Source organism: Malaclemys terrapin, chromosome 1 (assembly GCF_027887155.1).
Source record: "Malaclemys terrapin pileata isolate rMalTer1 chromosome 1, rMalTer1.hap1, whole genome shotgun sequence".
Classification (NCBI taxonomy): Eukaryota; Metazoa; Chordata; order Testudines; family Emydidae; genus Malaclemys; species Malaclemys terrapin.
Window position 1 is genome coordinate 157,582,407 of NC_071505.1, and position 8,758 is coordinate 157,591,164.

Consider the following 8,758-nt stretch of genomic DNA (forward strand, 5'->3'; position numbering starts at 1 on the left):
CGTCTGCAAGCAGTATCAGGAAAACCCCTTACCACTTGAAATGATAGTTTTTGTGAATTTAACACCATTTTCCATATACCACCCCCTTTATGATTGTGGGGCTCTGTTTGTTTTCTATTTTCCATATTTCATTGTGGTGAGGGAGGTGCAGGTGTTAGGTAAAAAAGCAAGTCCTCACTCACCTCTCCAGCACCCGAGTTTGTGCGGAGTTGGTATGGGGCTCACAGTCTGTCAGAGACCAGACACCAATTTGTTGATCAACGGGCTCACACTATCCTTAGCTTGAAAGGCTTCAGAGTAAGTGTGGCAAGTTTATTAGGGGTGAGCATCAATATTTATACACAGAAGTAAACAAAGTGATTAACAGATCATAATGGTCATGCATAATCAATCAAGATTCTACAGGATAAAACAGGTTAAAATGTAAATTCAAAAAGAGAAAAGGGGAGATGGCTACTTAAGGGGAGGGGGGTGTCATGAGTAGTTCGCAGGTCAGAGCTTTAATTAAAAGTTCAGACAGAGATATCAAGTCTGGGTTAAGTTTAAGCTCATCAAAAGTTCAGACTCAACACAGGCATGTAGGTTCTGTCCCAGCTTCTGCTAAATCCCATCCTGCTGTCCATCCCAGAAGCTGTCCCCATGCCTGAGCCTCCCTGTTGTGTGGCCGTTCTCCGTTCTTTCTAATTTCCTTGAGACCTATGTGGTCTCCCCGTGACCCGCCCCCCCCAGGGTTGGCTCCTGACTTGTCCAATCCAAATGCTTTCAATATTATGCTGAAGTGCTGCTGCTGCTGCTGCCCCTGAGGCTCCTAGTGCCTTGTTGTATCTGAGAGCCAGGGCAGGGATGAGTATAAGTGATGTCCTGATGTCCTGCCTGAATCAACAGCCTGCCTGAAGCAGAGGCAGGAAGCTGTCTGACACCACACTCGCCAGACTCCCTGCTGGCAACTCCAAGCCCTGAAAAGTCACATCAGGCCCCCTCCCAATCCTGAGATGGCTTAAATCATTTGATACGTGTTTAGTTCTTTTTCTTTGCCTTCTGGGTGTTTGAGCCTTTAGGCTGCATTCAACTCACATGTTTGAGCTTTTCTCTGCAACCATGAAGGCTGAGAAGGGGAAGGCTGAAATTCTCCTGAGTCCAGGAGCTGGGGCTTTAGGAAGAACAATATTTTAGCCAGCTCTCCAGGGGTGGGAGACAGACTTCAAAGCGGTCGATTTTCTGCATTGTCCTTTAAGTATCCATAATAGGACTGTGCTGTTGGTAGGCTGAAGGGCAGTGGGGTTGTGTGATGGAGTGTGCACCCCCACCAACCATGATAGAGTTAGTGAGGGCCTGAGAGGCCAGTTAGGTCACCTGAAAGGAGGAGGACCAGGGTTAACTGAGAATGAAGCCCAGCTGGGGAAGGGCTGGGACAGCACTATAAAACTATGAAGCTGAGAGTAGAAGGGGGCTGCTGAGGAAGGAGTCTGTAGTTGCTACCTGGTAGGTGGGAGGCCTCTAGAGAACCAGGAGGAAGTGGTGGATGGGGAGACTCCTGTGATCCTGCCCTGCAGTAAGGAGCCTAGTAAGGGGCTAGGAGTGTGTTATGTAGCAACGGGGAGTAGAGTAGGCTTTAGGGGTGAACCCAGCAGCAGGCAAGAGGCTGAGTAGGAAGGAGCCCAGGGAAACCGTGACTGAGGACCTGAATTGCTAGTTGTAGGGTCCATGGGCTGGCATCTGATAGAGCAGGAGGGCTCTAGTTCTCCTGCCAGCCGCTGGTATAGTGGCACAGAGCCCTGTGCCAGGACTGAACACTGTCTGGAGAAGGCATTTGGTTAGTGGTCCTGTTGGACTTTCTAACCCTGCGAGGGGTGGACTAAATGGTAACCTTGCTGGAGGCCCAAGTTACCAGCAGACAAATTCTTGCAGAGTGAGCAATGAACAGCAACCGGGCATCTGATGCAGCAAAGATTAATTCCCAGATGTAGACACAAGGAGGTGCACTAATGGTGAGTAGCAACCCTGTTACAGGGTGTCTGACATATAGGAACTGTGCTATGGATCACCTGCCCCGTATTCTTTCTGTTAGTTGTAATTTGCCAGGGGGGATGTGTGCTGGTGACTGGGAAGGAGAGGTGCAAAGGTTTCTGATACTAGATCCATTACTGGCAATGTTGCCAGTACCAGTGATGCCAGGGTCAAAAATGGTTTGCTTGTGTATTTTAAGACCAGGCCACCGTGGCTATTGCTTTTTAGCAGGGTATGTGCTGTTAAACAAATGAATGATACGTTAGCCATTCCCTGGTTGTTTGTATTACTTCTGGTATCTGTGCTGTTGTTTGACCTTTATCTTGTGCCCCTGCGGTGTTGCTTTTGTGCTCTGGATTCTTCCCTTTGGTTCTCTACCTGGACATGTGGAGTTGTGAATTGCAGACTGACTCGTGAGCCAAGCTTTATTTTGATTAGCTTCTTGCTGGTCATGAAGCCTTGTTTTAAAACCATCGATTCACCCCCATTGCTATACTGAATGCTAGCAACTTTATTAACCACACTTCAGCAAGCATGCACCACCCACAAACAACAAGATAGAAAATTGCTGTTGTTGGACCTTCGTCTCATGCCCCTGCTGGGCTGCTTTTGTGCTCTGCGCTCGTCCCTTTGATGCTTTACATGAATGTGGGGAGTTGTGAATTGCAGACTGTCTTGTGAGTCAGGCTTTACTTTGATTTACTTCTTGCTAGTCATGAAGCCTTGTTTTAAAACCAAGGATGCACCTCCATTGCTATACTGAACACTAGCATCTTTATTAACCACAATAAAAAGAACTTCAACACGCATGCACCACATGCAACAAGGTTAAATTGTAACCTTGAAGACCTTGCAGATGCATGTCTGAGGTTTGTGTCCTGCCTGTAAAGCTCTCCTTGTGTTGGGGGACTAAGGAGTTAGTTCTCCAGTACCAGGCACAAGACAAGAGGTGAGCCATTGCTGTGTCTCTGTTTATTAGAGGAACAGTGTCTTTTGCATTTTCTGGTCCATCTCTGTTCTCTGATTCACCTGTAGACAACATCTGTTGCCCCGCTCCGTCCCACTCTTTCTCCTGCCATGTCTCCTTTCTCCATCTCTGTGGCCCAGTGCTGTGGCTGCTGCTGCCACATGTTGTAAGGTCTCTTTGTGCCTCTCTGGGATTCACTCGGAACATGAAGGAAAGCCATTGCTGGCCTTCATAACTTCTGTGCTCTGGCGATGGAATGGCTCCTCCATGCCTGGGGACCCTCTCTTCTACTTACCTGATCTCCCCCTTGTCCCTGACTCTGGCTCAGCCTCCTGGTCTGGGTAGGAAGAATTTGAAATTGTCCCCCTTGAAACACTTCAGTTCTCAGCCACCTGGGAACTTGCCTATTGCTCAGTGAAACTAAAGGGTCAGAAGTCAGTGAATGCTGAGTTAAGGTTGAAAGATCAACTTTATGTCTGCCCCCTTGTGCTTATGTTACAGACATATTTAATTTAAAGGCAATAGTAAACTAGTGTCTCATGATGTAGGGCACCAGAAGTTACAAGCTGGGATAGAAGCTTTCACATGGTGAGTTCCAGCATCTGCCGCATACTCAGCGAATGGGGACAATTGTCTGACCTTCTGCTTGTCACATCTAGGCCTCTCCATAAGAGAAGATAAATTGGGAGGGTTGGCCAGTTAAGGGGTGGGGGGGGGGGCGGGGAGCTGTATTTGTTCCTCACAGACCTGTCATGCAAAGGTCCCCAGGGTAGGATTGAGCCTGGAAGCATTTGAGATCACATGCTGATTTCCACCTTTAAAGGTGGAATTGGTTTGGATTTGCCTCTCTTCCCCTTTACTCTTCTTTAGTTCAGTGTATTAAACCAAAGTGCCCTTAGAGACAGAGAGTTAGCTTCCCTTGTCCCCCCTCCCCCAGCCCTACTGTGATCTGGACATCACAGGGCTAGATCCTTTGTAAGTTTATGGAGGGAATGGTTTAATGGGATAACATGATTTTAGTCAAATGAATAGTGTGCCATCGCTGGTAAATAGTATCAATGGCCTATGAGGGTCTGGCTGGAGAATCTTGCCTACATGCTTGGGGTTCTACTGATCGCCATATTTGGGGTCGGGAAGGAATTTTCCTCCAGGGTAGATTGGCAGAGGCCCTGGAGGTTTTTCGCCTTCCTCCGCAGCATGGGGTAGGGGTCACTAGCTGGAGGATTCTCTGCTACTTGAAGTCTCTAAACCACAGGATTTGGGGACTTCAACAGCAGAGTCAAGGGAAAGGGTTGAGACGGCTTTGTGGCCTGCATCATGCGGGAGGTCAGACTAGATGATCATAATGGTCCCTTCTGACCTTAAAGTCTATGAGTCTATGAGTAAGTGCACAGTGGAGCCACTCCCTAGCCACTTGCTCTGAGGGACCAGGCCCTGCTGTCTATCATCCAGAAGGGGGTTTGCCCTGTTCTCCCTGACCCCTTACAGTCAACCTGTTGGTACAGCTGCCAAAGTATGAACCCTATTGCCAAATTTCATAATCATGAAAATGGGAGTTTTCAAGCACCGAGTTGGCAAATGATTTCAGTTTTAAAATTTGTAAGGAAATGAAGTTCGGATATTGTTGCAAAGAGTTTCTCCATGTCCAATAGACACCAATGCTTTTATATCAGTTATATCAACAGATCAGTACATCAGACTGTCACTCATTCCTTGATATTGGGAAGTTATTTTGCCTTAACACTGCTGAGGTCATTGTTAGTTTTGCATTAAAATGTGTTCATGGTTCAGCAGAATTTGTAGTTAAATTTCGCAGGTTCACTTTGGTGCACATATATTCCATTCTGTCTACAATGTTCTAAAATACGCTATAGAAAAACACTGTCTGTGTACAATTGATATTCTACAAATGAACACATGAGGAGCCATGATGTCACCAAAACACAAGTCCCAGCGTCAGGTAATTTTTTGCAAAATGGGTACTGAGAAAAGTGGAAAACTGCCAAAGGGTGATATTTAAACGTGTATAATTCTCCCTGCATCAACTTATTTTTCATCAAACCACCATGAAAAATTCAAATCGTGCTCAACATTTATATTGTGTGTCTTGGTTTCTGCAATTTCAATTAGCCTTTTACAAAATAGAGGTTTAAAGCTCCTGTTAATCTGAGTTTGGCAACACAACCTTAACGATGGTGTAATTCCCACTGCACCAAATATTTTCTGTGGCTAAATCAGACCAATGAAAAAGGGAGAAAATAACCTCTTGCTATACCTTGTTATATAATGTTTAAAAATACTTGTGGCTTAACTAGAATTTGTGGATAGATTCGATTTCAGTAAATAAGTACATAAATAAACTATAGAGGCATCACGCTTTGTCTGCAATGTACCTTTCTACCCTCTCTGTAGTCCTGTTGATGATATTACAATGTGTATCAATTTCATTTTTATTCGGCTCATCAGATGCTGTCCCTGCCTGTGTGACTTACTCTGTAAATGGGATGGTGGGAAACCTGGGCAGTTTCTTAACTTTGTTCTCTGCAGGCAGGTTTGACTGAGGGAATGTAGCACCAGGGTTTCCACCAAAAACAATTTGTTTCCTGGTTTCTTTATGTATTTCCTGGAATGAGAAGGTAGCTCTGTTTCCTTAAATCTGTAGAGCGAGCCAGGCAGGTGGCATGAAGAGGAAGGGAGGCCGAGGCTCTGAAATGAAGCAGATTTGGGGATAACACAGTTTTCCTTATTCTAATAAAGTTCCTTTTTCAGTGTTTAGAAGAAAGTGGATTTCTTTACCATTTGCATTATGACAATACTTCTCTTCAATATTATTTTTAGTAAGTTCAAGTCAGGTTATAGACCAGGGGTCGGCAACTTGACCACAAACCTGCATCATGACACCATAAGAGTTATTACCATTGTATCAGGTTAAAGCAGTTCTGCCACTGTGGGCATTAATCTTGGCTGGTCTCACAAACTAAGCCTGGCTCGCTGGGTCAACACTTGAATAGGAGAGCTCCAGGGAAGATATGTGCTGCAGGAAGAAGTCTTGGTGATTCAGTAAGTAGCACATTGCCCACTGAGTGAGAATTAAAAGTATGGCTGGTCACGCACACCAATTGCACTGGTTTAGCTATTCTGCAATGGGGCAGTACATGTAGACACAACTGAGCTGGCTTTCCTCTAACTAGAGTGTGTACTAATATAGTGACGCTGCTGCAGCCTGGACGTCAGCACAGGCCAGCTGTCAGAGTAAATACCCAGGCCCCTGGGCAGGCTTGTACAGCCTGTGATTAATCCCGTACTGCTGTGGCTTCACTGTTCTTGGTACTAGCACTAGCTAGACTAAAGCTAGCATGAGTTTGCCTGCTCATGCTGTGCCCTCAGCCTCCAACTGCAGAGTGGACATACCCCAAGGATGTAACATGCACAAAAAAGAAGTGAATTTAAGACCCATTTACTGCAGCTTACTTTGTTTCTCTAATTAAGGCTGAAAGTTAAAAGCAACAAAGTCTCTTGAATCTGTACCAAGACCATGGGGATGGGAATGGAGGGTTCTAGGTTTGTAGAAGAGGAAGTAAAGAATAAGTGGGATCTAGTGAATAACCAGGGGCCTGTGAGCCAGAGAACTCCTGGGTTCTGTTCGGAGTTTTTGCCACTGGCTTATACAAAAATTTCAGCATGTAAGTAAATCTTTGTAGGATTGGTCCCATACTGTGTAATTTTGGCCAAGTCACTTAAAGGGACAGAGTCAGGTTAATTTGTATATATTTCTTTAAATATAGATTTCTGTACCAGTGTAACTAGTAACACCTAAAATTATTACTATTGGCAAAAATTTAAATACCTACTTATTTTTTCTCCCTTTTTACGATGTATATTTTACTAATGTACTCAAACATGGTCTCTGTGCTGAAGAACTTACCCAAAAATACAATTGAAATCTGTTTGTCTACACTGGAGTCAAAGGGGTGTTTGTAGGGCCTGTAGACACACCCAAGGTAGCTTTGATCTAGCTCAGTGGTTCAAAAACTGTGGATTGGGACCCCACAGTGGGTCACAACCCCATTTTAATGGGATTGTCAGAGCTGGCGGTAGACTTGCTGGAGCGGCAGGGTTCGGGTGGGCTCAGGCTTTGGTCCCCCCTCCTGGGGTCATTCAGTAATTTTTGTTGTCAGAAGGGTCTCGTGGTTCAATGAAGTTTGAAAACCCCTGTAGCACTTAATCCACAGCAGTCTGGACCATAGTGCAGGCTAGCAGACCAAGGATATGTCTACACTACCCGCCGGATCGGCAGGCAGTGATCGATCCAGCAGGTATTGATTTATCACGTCTAGTCTAGACGCGATAAATTGACCCCCGAGTGCTCTCCTGTCGATTCCTGTACTCCAGCACCAGGAGAGGCGCAGGCAGAGCTGACAGGGGAACGGCAGCAGTCGACTCACCGCGGTGAAGACACCACGGTAAATCGATCTAAGTATCTCGACTTCAGCTACGTTATTCACATAGCTGAAGTTGCGTAACTTAGATAGATTTCCCCCTTCTCCGTCCCCCCCCCCCAGTGTAGACCAGGTCCAAGTAAGTACCCAGGTTGCCTGGGCAGGCTTGTACAGCCTGCATTGAGCTTGTGCTACTGCACTTTCACTGCAATTGGTACTTGTACTACCTAGATTAAAGCCAACTCAGGTATGTCTACGTGTGGTGCAATCATGTCTCTGACTGAACTGTAGACATACCCTAAGGCTACATCTACAGGGTGAGCTTAAGGAGGGTGATTCCCTACTCACATACTCATGTTAGTTGGACGGGGGGGTGCTAGTGCGAGTATAAATAACAGTGTAGCTGCAGTGGAAGGGGCTTAGCTATGCTGAGTACATACCTGGGGTTCAGGTGTGTGTGCACCCGGTATGTGAGCTGGGTATCGCACCCCTCAGTCGTACTGTATTAGTTAGCTTGGGCAATGAAAATGAGCTATTGTTTACAGTCAATTTTTAATATTCCTGGTTCTAGTAAATTAGCAGGATGCTGGAATATTTGGATTGGTGTGTGTGTGTGTGTGTGTGTGTGAGGAAATCTTATTAATTTTTGATCAAGTTAGGTTGAATAAGAGTTCTTATAAAATTAAATGTTGGGCCTAAATTGACCTGGCAGAGTCCTTTATATGAAACTATATTTACTATATTTCAATGTCCTCATTTGTAAATTGGCTATAATAATATTAGACCTGAACAAATAATTCACAATGAATGATTTATCCTTTTTCTGCTTGCAGAATATCCACAAGCAGCTCTTGCTGTATTTGTTACTCAGTAAATATTGTTATATTTATGAAATGATCATGAGGACAGTTCTGTGAGTATTTATTTTTTATGTGCTATTTGAGCAATATTGATTAGGAGTGATAAATTACAGGATATTCATTCTGTTCCTAAGCTGGCTGAGTCCATAGCCTGTATAATTTTATATAGGAACCTTTGCATGAGTGAGAGAGAAACTTGTTTTTGGCGAATACTCAAGCACGTAACTCTGAAATTGTTACTGGCACAAATGCTTGCAAAAAATGACAATCAATGACTTGAATATTTGTGAAAAGCAAACACAAAAGAAGTGAGCATGGTCAAAGCAATTCATGTAAAATTGGCAGACTTTTTTTTAAAACAGTATTCACCTGTCTGTAAGCAATACTTCCCTAACTCAAACGGATGGTGTGATGGTTAAAGTTCATAAGGTGCTTCATAGATATGCTACACCTCATTTTGAAACTGCAGTTTTAATCAATTCCTC